The 22,500-nt window shown below is 38.3% G+C and overlaps 1 protein-coding gene across 2 annotated transcripts in view; it reads left to right on the plus strand.

Moving 5' to 3' along the window:
• The window catches only part of LOC135210096 (serum response factor-like), a 454,183-nt gene that overhangs the window by 127,321 nt on the left and 304,362 nt on the right, over positions 1-22,500 (plus strand). The window lies entirely within an intron of this gene.

Below are 22,500 nucleotides of genomic sequence, written 5' to 3' on the forward strand. Positions count from 1 at the left end.
TCTACAAAGAAATACTCTAATTTATTCATAACTCATATTAAGTTCTACTCCTGTATGTGTGTGTGTGTGTGGTGTGAGAGAGAGAGAGAGAGAGAGAGAGAGAGCGCAGTGCGTGTATATGTGTGCATGCAATCATCTAACACCGACAATACCAATAAAATCCTTCTAACCTTCTATCTCTCGTCTCATATGCCATCACATTGTCGCAAGAGAAATAGATACCTTCAACTCAGTAATAGGATAGACTTGTAATCTCTCTCTCTCTCTCTCTCTCTCTCTCTCTCTCTCTCTCTCTCTCAAGAGCGGCGTCATTGTATCCCCAAGACTGCAGTGAAGCCGGTGATTGCAGTAATAAACACAGGTATTGCACTCTCACCTGTCACATTTCGATTCTGCACCGGGGTCCCGAAGGCAGAACATCGAATTGACAATGTGATGACTCGAAGGTTTTTGCTGTTCATTTTTTGTCCGTATCTTTCTATTCTTGCTTTATTTAAGGTATTTAGTTTCCCTTCGAATTGTATTTCTTTAGATGTCTTTGTTGCTTATTTTCCTCGTTTCCCAGCGGTGTGTCTGGATGATAATTTTTTTTTTTCGCCTTTTGGAATGTCTGCCTTGTGTTTTTATTCGGAATCTGAAATATTCTTAATCTCATGACAGTTTGGCTGCGTTGGCAATCAGTGGTTTTATGGAGACGTCTGTGTACTATTTCTTCTTCGGTTTCTCCAGATTTCCACGGTTCAATCTGTTGATTGTAATTAGGCATATATATATATATATACATATATATATATATATATATATATATAGATATATATATATATATATATATATTTCTTATTTTTTTAATTTGAGAGTCCACGATACAGTTTTCAGATTTAAAGAAAAAAATTTTGTCTCGTTAAACAAAATATATTTCTAGCCGATGTACGATGCGTAGTTGGACTAAAAGTTTAATCTGCCCAGTGAACGGTGTCAGTATACTGGGAGTCCTCTCTCTCTCTCTCTCTCTCGTTCTCTCTCTCTCTCTCTCTCTCTCTCTCTCTCTCTCTCTCATTTATCAGAAGCAAATCGGAGACACTGTACCGGAATAGATGACCCCAGAGACTGACTCTCTCTCTCTCTCTCTCTCTCTCTCTCTTACATTTATTGGAAGCAAACCGTTGACACTGTAGCAGAATAGATGACCTACAGATTCCACTTTCTCTCTCTCTCTCTCTCTCTCTCTCTCTCTCTCTTACATTTATCAGAAGCAAATCGGAGACACTGTACCAGAATAGATGACCTTACAGATTCCAGATTCTCTCTCTCTCTCTCTCTCTCTCTCTCTCTCTCTCTCTCAACACTCACGCAATCATTTATCAGAAGCAAATCGTAGACGCCGTACCGGAATAGACGACCCTACGATGTCTCCTCGGATCGACTAACAAGTCTTTGAGACATCCTAATCCTTGTAACTCCTTGTACAGAGTGACGTATTACCTGAACAGACAGATAGTGTGACCCGTGCTACATGTTCGCCGAGCACAGATGACGTCGTAGATGGCCTGTCGTCGAAATGGATGACGGCTCCGAACGGCCTGTTTGTTTAACAGATGGTGCCAAAGATGGCATGTATTACCTGTATGGATGGCGCCCTGAGATGGCACGTGTCCTCCAGGAGATAGTCATCGGCGAGATAGTCACTGGAGGATGTTAGTGAAATAGTTACATCGGATCGAACAGGTGTTTGAGCGGAGATGAAATCGGAAGTAGATTCCAGAGTTGACGAATTAAGTTCAGACAGTTTGTAAATGAGGTTTTGATGCTGTGGTAGCTTGTGTATTATTATTATTATTATTATTATTATTATTATTATTATTATTATTATTATTATTATTATTATTATCATCCAGAAGATGAGCCTTATTCCTGTGGAACAAGCCCACCAAAGGGGCCACTGACTTGAGTTCTAACTTTTTGTAAATGAGATTTTGATGCTGTGGTAGTTTGTCTTATTATTATTATTATTATTATTATTATTATTATTATTATTATTATTATTATTATTATTATTATTATTATTATCCACTTACTTGAAATTCAAGCTTCCAAAGAACATGGTATCCATTCGAAAGGAGGAACAGAAGGTAGTGGGAATTAGAGAAAGAGTAAATCAGTAATTAAAAAAAACAGATAAATGAACAAATTCATAAGTAAATAAGTGAGAATGTCATTAAAATATTAAAATACAAGTTGAATTGTGTTAGGGTGGCAGAGCATTGTGTCTTCGCGTATACTAATGAAGCTCCAGTACCACAATACCACAACATAAAGGAACTTGAAATATGGTTGAATCACAATGCAGCAGTAGATGAATTTTGCTGAAATTCACAGTACCGTAGATAACTAATTGATTAGAATGAAATCAATCACAAGCCAGTAAATAATTACTGGGGCGTACTTTTTTCGATAGTTGTAGTATTATCTATACTCTGTTTTTTTCCATCTGTCCATCCGCCTGTGGTGTTTGCGTATGGTAACACTGCGTCCCGGGCTTTAGATAGTTACGCTGTGTGTAAGTTTTAGGTAAATAAAAGGATATCTTGATGTACATTTGCAACTGAAAAGAGTTTTAATAATCTACTGTATGAGAATTACACCGTTAATATTCCAAATAGGATATTGTTATTATTGTTGAATGTAAGCTGAATGTAACTATCTAAAGCCCGGGACGCAGTGTTACCAAACGCAAACACCACAGGCTGGTGGACAGATGGAAAAAAACCGAGTATAGTGATACGGGCTGCAAAATCCCGAGATGTAAACTAGTATTGCAGAAGCCCTATTTTTTTTTTCCATGCCCCTATGTTAGGTTAGGTTAGATTAGTTTAAGGTTAGATAGACGATTAATTTAGGTGTGGGAAACATATTGAGATTATTTTCAAGAAGGTTCTATGGTTAGTTTTTAAGATATGGCGTCCCGCTTTTTCGGTTATAGTTGTGGAATATGCAGACGGGCTCCCCTTGAAAAAGCACAGTAGTCAGTAGGAACGATGGATTAATGTTATCTATGTTCTATAAGCATAGGGATTTTTTTATTCTTTTGTATTCGTCCATCTGTCGGTCGCCAATTGACATTCATTATTAGGTTACATCGGTGATTGTTTATATCGTATAGGCCTAGAGATTTTCTAGACTCAATTTCTTGGCAAAAGCTATCATCGCCTCCCCTGTAGATACTTGTTCTTATAACTCTAGCGAGCTTGTACAAGACACTTCCAGCCGCCATTCCATCCATCTGTCTTTTGTATTCATTATTAGGTTACATCGGTAATTGTTTACGTCGTATAAGCCTAGGGATTTTCTAGACTCAATTTCTTAGCAAAGGCTGTCATCGCCTCCATAGTAAATACTTGTTCATATAACACTCGCGAGCTTTTTTTTACAAGACACTTCCAGCCGTCATTCCATCCATCTGTCTTTTGTATTCCGTCCGCTGTCAGTCGCCAATTGATATTCATTAGTACGTTACGTCCATTCGGCTGGATGCGCAAGGCGGCTCGCGATATCATCACTTCACTCGTCGTCCGCGAGTTTCTCCACGAAATACCCCGAAAAACAACCCAAACTTCGACGCTACCGATTGACTCCACCCCAGGGGGCATTTTCCGGTGGGCACGGCCCCGTGGAGCCTCCGAGGGAGCCGTTTTGGTCACCGTTGGGCGCGGGAAAGCCATCGGGAGTAGCAGTTGGCGCAGGCGCCGTGGTTATGCTAATGGCCGGATCTGTAAACCTCGAACGTATTATCTTGGACGATAGATTCTGCTGTTTTGATGGTTGCGGCCTTCGTGTTCAAGATGTAGCTTTGTGTGGCTTTCGTTTTTTAATCTGTTAATCTTTTGTTTATTTTTTTTTAATGATTTATTGTCCTTAGATGACGATTCTTAGATTGGATGTTTCAGAAAGTTTTAGTTTCGCAAATTTAGCCTGATTGCATTTTAAATGGTTCAGTTTTCCGTGCACGAACACGTGATCTATATATATATATGTCGTATATATATATATCATATATATATATATATATGTATGTGATATATATATATATCATATATATATAATATGATATATATATATATATATATATACCATATGTGTGTGTGTGTGTGTGTGTGTGCCTCTATAATGAGATCAAGTGCATCCACTGTGATTTTTTAACTATATATATATATATATATATATATATATATATATTAAAAATAGAGAGAGAGAGAGAGAGAGAGAGAGAGAGAGAGAGAGAGAGAGAGAGAGTCATTTTTGAAATCTCACGTGTTTGGGAAAGTGAGTTAACACCCAAGTTCGTCCGTCGTGGCAGAGGAGCGCCCCTTCCATCCTTTGTGCTTTGCATTTTCTTTATGCAAATCGTCATTGGAATATAGAGCCCACTTTTTTTCTTATATTTAAAAGGGGCGGGGTGGTCTTTGCTTGCTTGCTTGCTTGATGCTTGACCATGCGGTTTCTCTGTATGTATGTATGTATGTATGAATGAATGTAATATATATATATATATATATATATATATATATATATATCCCACCGTATGTGTGTATATGTTTATATATATAGATATATATATATAATATATATATATATATATAATATATATATATATATCTATATATATATTATAAGGTGTCCGTGGGAACCATATGCTTGTATTTTTTTTTTTTTTTTTTATTTTTTTTTTTTTTTTTTTTTATCAAATTCATCGTAAAATGATTCGAGCTATGCAATGCCTTCATCGTAACTATGTAGTAACGCTGAGTATCCATAGCAGAATTCTTCATAAAAGTTAGGCACCTGGAAATGCTTTGTGCTGGAGAGAGAGAGAGAGAGAGAGAGAGAGAGAGAGAGAGAGAGAGAGAGAGAGAGGGGGGGGGGGGGGGTTGGCGGCAATCGCTGGTAGAGCTGAATGCTTGATTGCTGGGCGTTGGGGCGGCGATGGTAGTATCCATATGGAAACCACAGATCTAATTTTGAAGGGAACCCTTAATTAAATTTAATAGGGGAATTGAAACCCCTTCTCAGTGCTGAGTGAAACACCACGTCAGTGTGTTATCAGGTTGGGTATCTTAAGTGTCTTATATTCGCTAATTTCGACATCGAGGAAGCTGAGGAGCATGGGAGAAGGGAGAGAGAAGATGGGGGGGAAATCGAGTATTGGGGGAATGGTGGGGAGACGACGCCACCATTCAGAGAGAGAGAGAGAGAGAGAGAGAGAGAGAGAGAGAAGAGAGAGAGAGAGAGCCATTCACTTGCTGAGGTTGCTCTTGTATTACTACAAGTAGTAGGTTGGTCTAATACTAATAGCCCCTGAGATTGGTCTAGTACCAATAGTACTCCCTGAGGTTGGTCTAGCACTGTTAGTACTACCTAAGATTGGTCTACTACTACTAGTACTCCCTAAGGTTGGTCTAGTTCTATTAGTAGTACTTCTTAAGGTTGGTCTAATACTACCAGTTCTCCCTTAGGTTGGTCTAGCACAGTTAATGTTCTCTATAGGGTCTAGTACCATTGTACGGTACGTCCTAAGGTTAGTCTAATACTACTAGTACTACTGGTACTACTATCAGGGTTATGAGATATGGGTTGGTAGATTGCAGGTGGATTTGAGTTGTTTTTAAGATAAGAATAGATGAAGGGAATTGATAATTGCGAGAATGATTTAAGTAAGTGGAAATTGATCAATAAACTTGACGGAGGGAGCAGCATTTCCTGCGTGCTTGAACGGGGCAGCTGAACCGTGAGGAAAATAATTCGTCACCCGGAAATAAATAAGCTTATTGAAGTCATGTACGTGTATAGCACGCATGATTGCGCTTAAATTATTTATAGGAACTTGCTGATAGCCGTCAGCTCAAGTCCGTGTTCGAAAAAAAGGGGACAAGAGCTGCCGTTGTTGAAATATGAAATGTCTTTTTAAGTGACTCCCGTGATCACTCTGGTTTGAAAAGTGTCTCTTATCTGCACCAGAGAAATTGTCTTTGAAGATCGACCACTTTCGCTCAGATGACTCGACTGTACCACCGAGATGTGCGGTGACGTACGAACCTTGATGAAAGATTTTGAAAGCGTTTTATTTTCGTCTTTTCCTTGTTCCACAAGGATGTGCATATGTTTTTTTAATTTATATTCTTAGCTCCCGTGACGGACGGACAGACAGATAGACAGACGGACCTTCTGATGTTGCGCAGGCGTTGTTGGGTAATTAGACTCCCCATTGAAAAAGCCTCTTTGTCACCCCGTTGTGTTGTTTCTGCTGTTGCTGTGTTTTTCCGAGGAGGGGCGAGTGTTCCCTCTTTGGGAATGAATGGAGACTGTGAATGGGTTGGCTTATATGAATGGAAGGGGTAGTATAGTCGTGCCCTCGCCTCGCTTTATTATGGCCTCGTAAACGTTAGATCCATCTCGAGGGTAATATATGGGCAAGAAGGAGCGACCTGTATTTTTCTTCGATGGAGAATTTTTTTTGCTTTATACTCTTGTAGATGTATATTTGTTTGTTGGAGAGGTTTGGTAGGAGTTTTTTTCCGGTGTCATTTATATACACATATTTATGTATATATAAAATATATGTAGAATCTACGTGTCATTTTTTGCCAGATAGATGAGCAAAGAATTTGAGAAGTTAACAGAACATTGTGGCTATTACAATTCCATTATATATATATATATATATATATATATATATATATATATATGTGTGTGTGTGTGTGTGTGTGTGTGTGTGTGTGTATGTGTGTGTGTATATAGTATATATGTATGAGTATGATATTATATATATATATATATATATATATATATATAGATAGATAGATAGATAGATAGATAGATATAGCTATATATGCGGATACAACTTGACAATGGTACTGATCTGCTTGTCATTTTCCTGAGCGATTCACTTATATAATGAAGTCACGTGTATCTACTGTTATTTAAAATGCTATAGCGGTTAGAATAATGTCATCAACATGTAGACACTGATCACATGCATATCACAAACAAGTTGACAACTAGTTGACCTCCGTGAGTAGAGGTCAAACCTTTAGCCAAAGCTGATGAATAAGTTAGAACTACCATGAAGTTGTCGACTTGAATTCAACATGTTTGTGATGTGTCCAATGAGCTTGCAGCATGTTTGTGACATGTAGACAACAAGTCATCGATCAGGAGTAGAGATCAAAACATTGACAAAAGCTGAATAATCGTATGAAGCACTACCGATAAGTCGTTAACTTGTGTTCAACATGTTGTTGATGTGTGTCCAATCACTTTCCAACATGTCAACTCGACGATTTGGAATAAAGAATGAACCTTTAAACCTTTGACAAATGATGAATAGTCGTATGAAGTTATAATTACTGATAAATCGTCAACTTCGACTTATATTCAACATGTTGGTGATGTGTGTCGATGAGTTTATGACATGTTTGTGACATGTTGACAACAAGCCATCGACCAGGACTGGAGATCAAACAATTGATAAACGCTGAATAATCATCGTATGAAGCTAGAGCTACTGATAAGTCGCCGAATTGTATTTAACATGTCGGTGATGTGTGTCCGATGAGTTGCCGACTTGTTTATGACATGTTTTACATAGTGTAACACAAAGTGAGACTGGAAGCCGCGCCCATGTTTAGCCTGGATACTCGTTTTGAGAAGAGTAAGGTGGAGCCTGTGGTCATTTCTTGTGTGATGCCCCGTGTTTCAACTAAGGAAATGTATATTATGGAGATGATCAGTTTCACCTTTGAGGAAGTAGGGGGCATAACATTTTCAAAGGAAGGCTGTAATATTACGGAGGTTAACTGTTTAGCCTTTGGGGAAATATGGAGACTAATATCTGCCCAAGAAGTGGTGAGAAACATTCTGTATATCAGGTGTAGACAATGCAAGAAAACAACATTACGCTAGAGTTGGACAGATTCCAAGATGAATTATTTTATTATTATTATTATTATTTCTGTTTACATTTAAACGATCAGTTTGTTTTAGCTCCCCATGATGATTTTAGAATACAAAAAAAAATCTGAAAATGTGGTAAATAATAGAATTATGCCACCAAGGAAGTGTTACAATGCGATTTCTCTTGGCGAGAACTTAAAGAAAAGTTTGCCTAGAATGACTAGGAGACCACCGTGGGGGGGTTTTAACAGGAAATTATTTTAGCGCTTGTGGTCAGCATCTCTTACCTGTGTCGCAGCTTTGCTTTGGTTTTTTTGTTTTCATTTCATCACTTCGCATCCTTTTTATTTTATGAACGGGTCATGTTATTTGGAACAGTCCCAATCATAACCACCTCCATCCCCCAACACCCTTCCTCCATCAAACTTTTCTAAATGTATACACCCATCTCCACCCTTTGCTCCAACCCCTCCCCCACTCTCTTCCCTCGCGGGGAAAGAGGGGAGGGGGGGGGGGAGAGGTATCCCTACCCCAGCCACCACGGCGAAGGGATAAGGACATTGAACCGGGACGGGGGGACCGGCTCAAGATCTACAACGCTCGAAACCTGTTTCATTCATCGGAGAAGGGGGCTTAGGGGGGCTCGGGTAGGGGAAGGAGGAGGAGGTGAGGGGAGGAAGAAGGCTCACTTATATATCGTGTTGGTGCCCTACTTGACCCATCCAGCCGTTTGCTCCATTCGAACTGGCCTCGGTAATTTTTTTATGCTTGGAGAGAGAGAGAGAGAAGAGAGAGAGAGAGAGGAGGAAGAGAGAGAGAGAGAGACAGAGAGAGAGATGAGAAGAGAGAGAGAGAGAATTATATTTCCTATCGGCCGTTCTTTCATAAAATAATTTGATTACCAGGAATCCGGATAATTTTATTCTTTTTGTCAATTTATTTTCCACTAACGTAATCTGACCTTACCCATTTAGATTTCAACCGAGGACGTCATTCTCTCTCTCTCTCTCTCTCTCTCTCTCTCTCTCTTGGATAGAGAGCCATAATGGAGGTTCATTCATAAAGGAAGGTGGTATAGCAGAGAGGTTTAGTAGTAGGAGTTAGGAGAGGCAGGGCCGTTACTGCATTGCTGGGTCATTCATCCTCAGGTGAGGCTCCGTTGACGATTTGCCAAGAGAGAGAGAGAGAGAGAGAGAGAGAGAGAGAGAGTTGTAAACTGGAAGTTCTGAGTACACGTATCGGTAGTTTCTTACCAAATGTTTCCTCATGGTTTTTAGGTGTTGAATATGCCATTTCTCTTTCGCAAAGATAGAGAGAGAGAGAGAGAGAGAGATGCAAATATGAGAAACGAAGTGAAGATACTTGAAATCGGATGACAAAAACTTTGCATATATCAGTGGAAGAATTGAGAGAGAGAGACTGCAAAATTTACAGAAGTTTATTACGGTTCTGTATTAAGCCTGTGGCACCAAGAGAGAGAGAGAGAGAGAGAGAGAGAGAGAGAGAGAGAGAGAGATTATTTGCAGATATTTTAAGATAAACTAACAAGAATTTGAAAAAAAAAATTAATGATACTTAAATCCTTCTCAGGTGATAGATACACTTCACTCTGTCGCATTGTGTGCGTGTGTGTGTGTGTGTGTGTGTGTGAGAGAGAGAGAGAGAGAGAGAGAGAGAGTTAATTGGTTGTTCTATCTAAGCAGACGTATCGACAGGTTCTTGCCAAATGTATTCTCATGGTTTTTTAGATGTTGGCTGTTGTGGCGTTTCTCTTTCGCAAGACCAATATCATTATCTTTTTTTTTTATCTTTATCAATTTCTCTTAAACTCTTAAAGGGTATCGAAGATTCGGGACTGAGAAAATAAAGCCAGCACTGTCAACGCGGAGTCGGTGTTTTCAGTTTGCGAAGAGCAAACAGGTTGCGGAGGAAATTAAAGCAAGCGATTTTTTTTTCTCCTTTTTTTCCTTTTTTTTCGTGGTGTTGTTGACAGTGGGTGCGGCATTGCCCTCGGCCCCGGGTTGGTGTCTTCTCTCTCTCTCTCTGTTCTGTGGGATTTCATTTGAATTTCTTTACGAGTTTTTATCTCATTGCTTTTTCCTGAGTTTTGTCAATTTGCTGCTTCCTTTTTTTATGTTAAATTATTTTAGATTTTTGTGCCTCTCTCTCTCTCTCTCTCTCTCTCTCTCTCTCTCTCTCTCTCTCTCTCTCTCTCACTGATGTACACTTTTTTTGTCATCCGATTTTAAGTGTTCTCGTATTCTCACGTCGTTCCTTACATTGCTCTTCGGCTCTCTCCTCTCTCTCTCTCTCTCATCTCTCTTCTCTCCCTTCCGTCATCTCCAATCTCTCTCTCTCTCTCTCTCTCTCTCTCAATGGGACAGAGTGAAGTGTATTACCTGAGATCAATTTAAGTATCATGAAATTTATTTTCCAAATAGTTTCGTATAAGCATGTCCAGTAATTCCTGTTAATCTTAAATTATCTGCACATATTCTCTCTCTCTCTCTCTCTCTCTCTCTCTCTCATTATTATTATTATCATTATTATTATTATTATTATTATTATTATTATTATTATTATTATTATTATTGATTATTATTATTATGTTCTGAGATATTAACATTGATTATTGTTCACAAACACTTATAGGTCTTGTTCATAGGCTGAAACTTTGATATCTGTCTCATTAAAAAGCAGACCAGCATTAACTACATTTATTTCAAATGGCTTCATGTCTTGTAGTGTCGTATCCGAAGATCTTCTGTCAAGGTTTATCGCCGGTAAATTGTTCATTTTTATTCCTTGGGGAGAATCATAAGTGAGCTTGCAAACTTCATGGGTTTGTTGCAATTTTTATTCTTTGCAATGGTATATAAAACGTATGGTCTTCTTGTATGTAATGATTAAGTGCTAGAATTAATGTTATTGTTACTTTTTGACTAAAATATCATTATTGAATGCTAATATTATATACTATATATTATATATATATTATATAAATATATATATATATATATATATATATATAATATATACACTGTATTTTTGTGTGTATATGTAATTATTTATATGAAGAATTATGACGTGGTAAAAGAAAAAAAACATATGAATTGGATTGTATCTGTATACATTTTATGTTGATGCATTTATACGTTCTCTTAATCTTTTGCGTTCAATACACACGAGAATAATTTCACCCATATATTTCTGAGGAGGAAGAGAAGACCAAGAATAAAGGAGGGGTTGAAACCAGATATCCCGAAATCACTGAGGTCATGACCACAATTTTTTTTAGGTCACCGTGGGCGTAGTTTGTCCGTGTCGATTACTAAAGAATATTTGTATTAAGGATTGCCTGCCCGCTACAAGGGAAGAGATGCGCATATCTCTCTCTCTCTCTCTCTCTCTCTCTCTCTCTCTCTCTCTCTCTGTACCGTTGTTGCTGACTGACTTGCTTTTCCTTTATTCTAAAGAGCATCATGATTCTCATTTTATATTAAACTTTCGTTATAAACGTTCGTTTTAAGTGTTCTTTTTAAACGTTCGTTTTAAACGTCGTTTCTTTTTTAACGGTTTTTTAAACGTTCTTTTTAAACGTTCGCTTTAAGTATTCCTTGTAAACATCCATTTTAAACATTCGTTTTAAACGTTCGCTTTAAATATTCCTTGTAAACATTCCTTTTAAACGTTCGTTTTATGCGTTCTCTTTAAACGTTCATTTTAAACGTTCAAACGTTCGATTTAATTATTCCTTGTAAACATTCCTTTTAAACGTTCATTTTATGCGTTCGTTTTAAACGTTCATTTTAAACGTTCGATTTAGATATTCCTTGTAAACATCCTTTTAAACGTTCGTTCTAAACGTTCGTTTTAAATGTTAATTTTACGCGTTCGGGTTAAACGTTCCATATAAACGTTCGTTTTACTTAAACGTTCTACTTAAACGTTTACTTATGCGTTCCTTTTAAACGTTCCTTTTAAATTTTTAAGCTTTCTTTTTAACGTTCCCTTTAAACATTCGTTTAAAACATTCCTTATAAACGTTCCTAACCACACGACTCTTGGAAAACGTTCGGAAGCGTGGCATTTGTATTTGGTGGTCGCTTCCGACTCCGTTCCATCGTGTTGGACGTCAGTGGTATTGTGTTCTTATCAGAGTTTCACTTTACCTGAGGTCAGCCGTATTGAATCCGTCCGCACTTTTTTCTGTCCGCCCTTAGATCTTAAAAAAAAAACTACTGAGGCTAGAGGGCTGCAAATTGTCGTATTGATCATTCACTCTCCAATCATCAAATATACCAAATTGCAACCCTCTAGCCTCTGTACTTTTTATTTTATTCAAGGTTAAGGTTAGCCATGATCGTGTGTCTGGCAACGATATAGGCCAGGCATGATTTTTTTTCAGTCCTGGAGTTTTTTTTTTATAGTCTTCCGTCTTATTATTATTATTATTATTATTATTATTATTATTATTATTATTATTATTATTATTATTATTTTCTATATCAAAGGATGGTCAGTTTAAAAGTAGCATATTAGTCGGATATTTCTATTTTTTTTTATTTTTTTTTTTTTTTTTTTTTTTTTTGGTGAGTCCTGAATTTTTACATATTTTTTTAAACATTTTTTTTTTTCGGCACCTAACCTTAAGATACAGTCACTTGGAACTCATTATCGAATACCCAGTGACTCCATCTGTCGAGAAAAGGGGTTACCTTTCACATAGACAAATGCCTGGTTAAATCTGTTCTTTGTGCATTCTAACATAAATCTCGGTATGTTTAAATGAGGATGAGATAAAAAAAAACCTTAATAAAAAAAACAGGCTTGCGAGTTAAGACGAAGTAATCTACCATGGTCAGGAAAACTCATGTATTATGATTATTTTCTCTTAATTTTGTGTACTGTTTTTTTGTAAAATATATATGATAATATATATATATATATATATATATATATATATATATCATATATATGTTTATATATATATATATACATAGATCTATATATATATATATATATATATATAGATATAATTAATGTTAGATAGATAGTAGATTAGAAATATAGATAGAGAGAGCAGAGAGCGAGAGAGAGAATATATATATATATATATATATTTATATATATATATTATAATATATATATATATATATTATGTGGATTTTTGTGTGAATGTGTGTTGTACTTGTTTATTTATATATACGTTTATTTTTTTACTTGGAACGTTCCCCTGACCTTTCATTAAAATTACTGTCACAGGTCATCACGTCACAATGCTTTTGTGAACATGGTAATAGCGATATAGGACGAGCGAAGACATATAAAGGAAATTTGTCTAGTGTACGCCACATTTTTGTATTAATAAAAACTTTTAATTATTCAGCCAGAGGCAGCTCCGCCACAGGTTGCGTTCGTATTTATGAAAAGATCTTTCAGAATTATATTTACTCTTTTTTTTTTGTAAAAGTAATAACAACATTCTCACTCTAGAAATTAGTTATTCATTAGCTTAGATTACGCTGGTTTTCCATATCGGAGCGATGACTCTTCCCTATAAACCCAGTGTTGCCAACAGGAAACGATAGTTGGTACACCTGGAAGCATGGAGTATATGTTAAGTATATCTTAGTTTTACCTGACCACTGAAGTGATTAACAGCTCTCCTAGGGCTGGCCCGAAGGGTTAGATATTTTGACGTGGCTAGGAACCAATTGGCCACCTAGTAACGGGACCTACAGCTTATTGTAGGATCCGAACCACATTATATTGAGAAATGAATTTCTATCACCAGAAATAAATTCGTCTGATACCTCGTTGGCCGAGCCAAGAATCGAACTTCGGCCCACCGGATTGGTAGCCAAGCGCAAAAACCGCTCGTCCAACGAGGAACTGCAAGGAGTATAAAACAACAGTTGGTATGCCTTGAAGCTAAGAGTATACTCGTAATACAACGGTTGGTACAGTTGTAATTATAAGAGCATAAAACAACACATGGTAGACTGCAAGCAATGAGTCTAAAACAATGCTTGGCACTCCTGCAAGCAAGGAGTATAAAACAATGGTTGGTATGCCTTGAAGCTAGGAGTATACTTGTAATGCAAGGGTTGGTACAGTTGTAATTATAAGAACATAAAACAACGCTTGGTACGCCTACATGCAAGGAGTATAAAGCAACGGTTGGTATGCCTTGAAGCTAGGAGTATACTCGTAATACAACTGTTGGTGCACTTGTAATTATAAAAGCATAAAACAACGCTTGGTACACCTGCAAGCAATGAGTATAAAAAAAATTCTTGGTACTCCTGCAAGCAAGGAGTATAAAACAATGCTTGGTACTCCTACAAGCAAGGAGTATAAAACAATGCTTGGTACTCCGTACCAACACTGCTTTATGCTCCTTGCTTGCAGGAGTATAAAACAATGCTTGGTACTCCTGCAACCAAGGAGTATAAAACAACGCTTGGTACTCCTGCAACCAAGGAGTATAAAACAACACTTGGTACTCCTGCAAGCAAGGAGTGTAAAACAACGCTTGGTACTCCTGCAAGCAAGGAGTATACAACAGTGTTGGTACACATGCAAGCAAGGATTATAAAACAACGATGGTACTCCTGCAAGCAAGAAGTATAAAACAGTGTTGGTACTCCTGCAAGCAAGGAGTATAAAGCAACGGTTGGTATGCCTTAAAGCTAGGAGTATACTCGTAATAGAACTGTTGGTGCACTTGTAATTATAAAAGCATAAAACAATGCTTGGTACACCTGCAAGCAATTAGTATAAAACAATGCTTGGTACTCCTGCAAGCAAGAAGTATAAAACAATGCTTGGTACTCCTACAAGCAAGGAGTATAAAACAACACTTGGTACTCCTGCAAGCAAGGGTATAAACAGTGTAGGGGGGGGGGGGGGGGGGGGGGGGGGGGGGGGGGGGGGGGGGGGGGGGGGGGGGGGGGGGGGGGGGGGGGGGGGGGGGGGGGGGGGGGGGGGGGGGGGGGGGGGGGGGGGGGGGGGGGGGGGGGGGGGGGGGGGGGGGGGGTACACATGCAGCAAGGATTATAGAAACATGCTTGCAGGAGTACCAACTCTGCTTTATGCTCCTTGCTTGCAGGAGTATCAAGCGTTGTTTTATATTCCTTGCTTACAGACATACTAAACATTGTTTTAAAGTCCTTGCTTGCGGGAGTACCAATCATTGTTTTATATTCCTTGCTTGCAGGAGTACCAACACTATTTTATACTCCTTACTTGCAAGAGTACCAACACTGCTTTATACTCCTTGCTTGCAGGAGTACCAACACTGTTTTATACTTCTTGCTGGCAGGAGTACCAAGCATTGTTTTATACTCCTGCGCAAGGAGCATGAAAAGCAGTGTTGGTACTCCTGCAAAGCAATAATGGACTTTCAAAAAAACAATCTGGCTTGGTATGTCTGTAAGCAAGTGTGGAGTATAAAACAACTCGTTGGTACTCCTGCAAGCAAGGAGCATAAAGCAATGTTGGTACACCTGCAAGCAAGGAGTATCAAACAGTGTTGTTCCGCCTGCAAGTAAGGAGTATAAAACAATGATTGGTACTCCTGCAAGCAAAGACTATAAAACAATGCTTGGTATGTTTGCAAGCAAAGAGTATAAAATAACACTTGGTACTCCTGCAAGCAAGAAGTATAAAAACAGTGTTGGTAATCCTGCAAGCAAGGAGCGTAAAGCAGTGTTGTACTCCTGCAAGCAAGGAGTATCAAACAGTGTTGTTACGCCTGCAAACAAGGAGTATAAAACAACGATTGGTACTCCTGCAAGCAAGGACTATAAAACAATGCTTGATATGTCTGCAAGCAAGGAGTATAAAACAACGCTTGGTACTCCTGCAAGCAAGAAGTATAAAACAGTGTTAGTAATCCTGCAAGCAAGGAGCGTAAAGCAGTGTTGTACTCCTGCAAGCAAGGAGTATCAAACAGTGTTGTTACGCCTCCAAGCAAGGAGTATAAAACAACGATTGGTACTCCTGCAAGCAAGGACTATAAAGCAATGTTTGGTATGTCTGCAAGCAAGGAGTATAAAACAACGCTTGGTACTCCTGCAAGCAAGAAGTATAAAACAGTGTTGGTACTCCTGCAAGCAAGGAGCGTAAAGCAGTGTTGGTACTCCTGCAAGCAAGGAGTATAAAATAGTGTTGTTAAGCCTGCAAGCAAGGAGTATAAAATAGCGCTAAAACACATGCAGGACTGAAAAAAAAAGAAAACAAGGAATCCTCTGATGATAATATACCCTTCCGAGCAATCGTAAAAGAGAGGCAACAAAGGCTACCATGATTAAGTGGCCGGTATCAGGTGTTGGCGAAGTAATGATGTGTTAATGTTAACAATGGGGAACCATGACTTCGGAAAACTCGCTCTCATTAACCCTAGGGACTGATAAAAAAGGTCGGGCGATTGGTTTTTGCTTATAATGGGCTGAAGCTCTTCTCGGGCTTAGAGAGAGAGAGAGAGAGAGAGAGGAGAGAGAGAGAGAGAGGTTCGTTTGAGAACCTACTGGACTGATGGATTTACTTGGAGAGAGAGAGAGAGAGAGAGAGAGAGAGAGAGAGAGCCTACCTGGAGCTGATGGGATTTTACTTGGAAAGATAGAGTTTAAGAGAGAGAGAGAGAGAGAGAGAGAGAGAGAGAGAGAGAGAGGTTTGAGAACCTATTGGACTGATGGATTTAGTTGGAGAGAGAGAGAGAGAGAGAGAGAGAGAGAGAGAGAGAGAGAGAGAGAGAGTAAAGTTTGAAAACCAAAACTAAACTAGAACTTGAGAGAGAGAAGAGAGAGAGAGAGAGAGATACTATAAACATATGGACAGCCATCTCCTCAGGTAAAAGACGAAACCTTGTGATATGAGAGAGAGAGAGAGAGAGAGAGAGAGAGAGAGAGAGTGAAAACCTACCCTAAACTGGAGAGAAGAGGAGAGAGAGAGAAGAGAGAGAGAGAGAGAGAGAGATACTATAAAACATATGGACAGCCATCTCCTCAGGTAAAAGACGAAACCTTGTGATCTGAGAGAGAGAGAGAGAGAGAGAGAGAGAGAGAGAGAGAGAGAGAGAGAGGTAAGTACGGTTTGAAAGTACTTGAGAGGGGTAAGAGGATTGTAAATGGATGCGAGCTGCCATTTCTTTGTTAGGCTATTTATTAGTTCTTGTTATATATTTTGGTTATTGTTACTGTTGTTGTTGTTATTGTTATTCTAGTAACATGATTTAGTTTAATCACTTTTTGATCTTCCTGTTATGGAATATTTTCCTCAAAGCACAATCTATCATAAAGGGATCTAGTAGCTCATTCCAATCATCTGTCAAAAAAAAACAAAAAACAAAGGCGATTTAGAGAAAGCTCGTTTGGACGAGATGCTCTCTCTCTCTCTCTCCTCTCTCTCTCTCTCTCTCTCTCTCTCGTGTGATCCCATTTTACAGTCAGACCTTAGGACGTAAACGCTATATATAGTATGTGTGATTTGCCATGAAAATAATTTTTGTTTTTGTACCATGACATGTAAATTTTTTAAGTTCCCCAACCAACGAGCGAGTTTTTTTTTTATTCCCTACGCCCATGTGTTAATTTCTGTTATATATATTTTTTTATATTTTTTTTGTAATGACGAATTATTGAACGTGTACATAGTTTGCCATCACGCCCATGTTTTGATGTGGATGTCTTATAGTGGTTTTTATTTATTTATTTTTTTACTTTTTTATTATTTTTATCACCTGTTTTGCATAGATGCTTATTCATCCCTATTTTTTTTTATTGTGATTTTAGCTTTTGAGATTTTTACGTTTGTATGGCATTTGTTTTTTTGTTTAGCTTTGGTAATATTTTGTATAACCTATTTTCGAAAATAGTATTTCACCTAAAATTAATTAAATTTGCTGGAATTGAAAAATTTAATATTATTTTTTCGAAGCTCTCTCTGAACTAAATTGTGATTTGTACCCTATTTGTAGCCACCTCTATTTAGCAGCACATGTAATAACAATAATAATAATAAATTACATTTAGGCTGTATGTTCAGCTCAGAAAGTCTCCACGTTATTATTTGATGAAAAAATCTTTGAGGCTGACATATATATATATAATATATATATAATATATATATTATGTATATATATATAATATATATATATATATTATATATATATATTATACATCGTTTTATGATCCATAGTATATTTTGACACTGTATTGCATTTTTATGGATTCATCCAATTTTAAACAAGTCCCTTTTTTTAAGTGTTAAAAAAAAAAACAGTTTTAACTGTTGATGTCATGAGACTCTTATTCCTTGTACAAGTAGATTTTCTACTTTAGAGTTTCTATTCTCCAAGTTTTTTTTTATTATATTTTATTGCACCATAATGACGATGGGCATTTTAAAACTGTATGTGAAGATTCTTTTAGTTATAACTAGTTTTCTTTCTAATAGTGTCTCATTTATTTCTTTACCCTTGGCCATGTTTTTTTTTCTTCTGTATGCTTTGTAGCGCTCTGTTCTCACATCTCTCATCGTTTGACGCTGCAGATGCCACTGCCAGCACCCCCCCCCCCCCCCCCTGCACTACTGGCCTCTCTCTCTCTCTCTCTCTCTCTCTCTCTCTCTCTCTCTCTCTCTCTGTAGGTGAAAAAGTGTAAATGCACGACTAATAGTATCTTGAAGCAAACCCAATATCAGATTGCTTCTCTCTCTCTCTCTCTCTCTCTCTCTCTCTCTCTCTCTCTCTTCTCTCTCTTCTCTCTCTCTCTCTCTCTCTAAATGAAAATTTCACCCAATATTAAATTGCCTCCTCTCTCTCTCTCTCTCTCTCTCTCTCTCAATCTCTCTCTCTCTGTAGATGAAAAAGTGTAAATGACGACTAATAAAGTGTCTGGAAGCAAACCCAATATCAGATTCTCTCTCTCTCTCTGTAGACAAATATGTTTAAATGCACTACCTACAACGCCTCGAACTGAACCCGGGCATAGTATTGCGTCACCATGTTAATTAAACACTCTGGAGCGAATTGGATTCTTTAGTAGACCTACGGCCTAGTTTTCTTTTTTCATTCTTTTAATTGTCTTCTTAATAAGATTTTTTTTTTTTTTTTTTGCCTGTATACAGTTCCAGATGTAATCTACGTCGCCTCAAGGGAAGCTCTCTCTCTGGTTCGTTTCCAATACTGAGGAAAGATGTTGAAGATGCCCTTAGATGATTGGCTGGAGTTTGACAGTTAGGATATTGTTGTTCGTTTTTTGAAATTACTATTTTATTTTATTGATTTTTTTTATTTCTCCCCCTTGGGCCATCTGCTGAAGTAGAGCTCACCTCACTGGGAATTATGCAATAATTACTATATAGTTACTCACATGCACACGTAGAGTAAGTCGTGATAGATATATTTTTTCAAGGGTGGGGATACCCATATGGTTACGCATTTTATTTCTTAGCACGTTCACTTAGATAGCCCAATGCTGCGAGGTCCTACATTCAAGTATGTATGGAGAAATTGTTGGTTTTAAAATAATAAAAAAAAATAATGATAAAAAATAAAGTCAAAAGCTTTCTGAGAAACATTTCAAGAAATTTTTAAATTCTTAATTGTAGGAAATTCAAGTGGAATGACCCACATTCATGTAGAAAATTTTGGTTTTAATAAAAATAATTAATGGGTCAAAAGCTTTCTGAAAAACATTTCCAAGAAATTTGAAAGTTTCTTAATTGTAGGAAACTCAAGGTGAATGATCTACATTCATGTAGAAATTGTTGGTTTGAAAAAAAAAAAAAAAACATGAAGGGGCCAAAAGCTTCCTGAGAAACATTTTCAAAAAATGAAAAATGTCCAAATTGTAGGAATTCATGTTGCAAGAAAATCTAACAATTGAATTTTTATGCAATTGCAATCGAACTTTAGAAAAACTGCATTCAAAAGGTTAGAGCGCAAAATTCAAGGGCCAAAAGAAAGCGAAGTGTTGATAATGGAAGATATTAAAAATTAATTTTAGGGGAACCGTAAACACTAAAAGTTGAGGAATCAAGAATTAATTTTGAGAAACTTCAGTTTGGATTCGCAACACGACCATTCCTAGAAGCCGGGAAAAGTGCAGGTCATCCAAATGTACTGGAATATTTTTTTTTTTTTCCCAAAAAGTTTTAAGAGGTGTGCAATTCGGAGCAGAGACAGATGTTTAAAAAACAAAAATGTTTTGCAAAGAGGGACAGTAATAAGACAAATAAGAAATATTGCTGGTGTTCTTCATCGAAAATGTGTGAGAAAAGTACTCTCTCTCTCTCTCTCTCTCTCTCTCTCTATCTCTCTCTCTTCTATCTTGCTCTCTCTTCCTCTAATCTCTCTTCTCTCTCTCTCTCTCTCTTCGTAGTTGTAATATGTTTATTTCCCCCAATATCTTTTTTCCCTCATTTCTGTTTTCAAGCCCATCTGGACCTTAGCATTTTCCTCTCTCTCTCTCTCTCTCTCTCCTCTCTCTCTATCTCTCTTTCGCCCATCTCATCCTTTTTTCCTCTCTCTCTCTCTCTCCTCTCTCTCTCTCTCTCTCTCTCTCTCTCTCTCTCTCTTTTCCGTCCCATCGGCGAGGATAAGGTCATCTCCGGAGGTCATCGGGTAAGACAGATTGCCACGCTGGACCTCACACTAGCTAATACCCTCTGCGCCCCCCCCCCTCCTCCCCCCCCCCTCCCCTCTATTTTTTCAAGACGTGACAGCTGGTGCTGCGTGTGTTCCAATGTTTTGTTCCGGGCACTGCCCCCTCCCCCCCCTGACCTCATGGTGTTCGTCAATTCTCTCTCTCTCTTTCTCGAAGGTGCGTGACCTCTTCCAGGGGCATTTGCTTTCAAGCAGTCAGTCTGGAGCATTTGTCTGTGTGTGTGTGTGTTCATGTGTTTGTTTTCGAACTCTGTGAAGATATAACGGGGAGAAGTTTGGTTTTATTGAGGTAGTGCCTCGCAGGCACTTTTATTCGGGGGGTGGGGGGGTTGGGCAGTGGTGGTCTATTGGTAAGGGTCTCCTTCCCCCCCCCCCGCCCCCACCCCCCCAGTGGAGCCCAGGTACGAAGTGGGGAAAACGTCCCACTCCCATGACGTCAATGTGTTTTTATTTGCATTGTTGTCCCTTTTGTTTACTTTTACTGCGATGTTATTGAGTCAAAATCGAAAGAAGGTAACGGGAAATTTTGAATGACGAAATGAATAACGCCACGAAAGTTGCAGTCATTGGTCTTTATTTTCACTGAATTTGGGGGCAGATTACGTACCACTCTATAGACGATTTCTTCTCTTAAGGAGTCGTTAGGTCACAAAACATTTCAACACGTTTGGTGTTTTCCTTCATCTTGGAAAAGGGAACTGAAATAGAGTCATCTTACGAAATATTACTGAAATGGTTTCCAAATAAATTGAATTCGTCATTAAAGGACTTATTCTCTCGGAGATCTTCCCTGGTGAGTACGAGCCCGTTGGGGATGAGCGTAAAAACATAAACAAAAGACTGTCAAAAGTCCCTCAGTGGCGTGGTTGGTTTGGTGTTTGCTTCTCACCTCGGTGGTCGCGGGTTCGATTCTCGGCCATTCCATTGAGGAGTGAGAGATGTGTATTTCTGGTCATAGAAGTTCACTCTCGACGTGGTTCGGAAGTCACGTCAAGCCGTTGGTCCCGTTGCTGAATAACCACTGGTTCCATGCAACGCAAAAGCACCATACAAACAAACAAAGACTGTCAGTATCAAAAAGAAATATTAGATATTAGTCCCAGATAACGACCCCCGAAAACGCCTGGAGGTCGCTACCTAAGACAGATCCAAAGAAAGTAAATGCACCATACAGAGGAAGATTTTTGATAATGCGAAGACTTATTTGGAAACGGCAATATAAAATTGCTTTTCTTCTATTTGCATTCAACATCCAACCTTCACTTCCGTAAAGGAGAGCTGGATGGACGATCCATCATACATTCCCACCTTCACTTCCATAGAGATGGCAAGTCCCTTCCCAACCTTGCGCAATATACCTTTATTCCTTCCTCTCTTCAGCTTTTACGTCATTCATCTGTTCTCTCGTTCGGTCAGGTATGATAGGAGTAGATAAATGTTGATCGCCTTTCCCTCCGTGAATGAAGTGCTATCAATCAAAGTGATTGATGTGGTTGAGTGGTGGAGTATTCAGCTCGCCTTTGCAAGGTCCATGGATTTCTTCTGACCAGCCGCCCACCAATCCACCCAGCTGACAAAAAGGGCGAGGGGCTAGCAGTCTCACTCATAAAAACATGCTGAGAACCTTGAAAGGATGTACATTTCTGAAACAAACCTCTACGTACAAAAGGGGAAAATAATGTATGGTGAACCAAGGCGGGATCCAACCTCCAGCTTACTCAAGATGCATGCGAGATTTTCCCCTTGCGCATAAATTGTCAGCGTTATATTCCTAACTTTTAACATAAATTAAAACCTATTAATATCTACGGTCTAATAGAGCCTTGTTTCATCAACGAAAATTAAAATAAATGCGCTATATTTTATTAGAAATAATTTTT

Source organism: Macrobrachium nipponense, chromosome 39 (genome assembly GCF_015104395.2).
Source record: "Macrobrachium nipponense isolate FS-2020 chromosome 39, ASM1510439v2, whole genome shotgun sequence".
NCBI lineage: Eukaryota > Metazoa > Arthropoda > Malacostraca > Decapoda > Palaemonidae > Macrobrachium > Macrobrachium nipponense.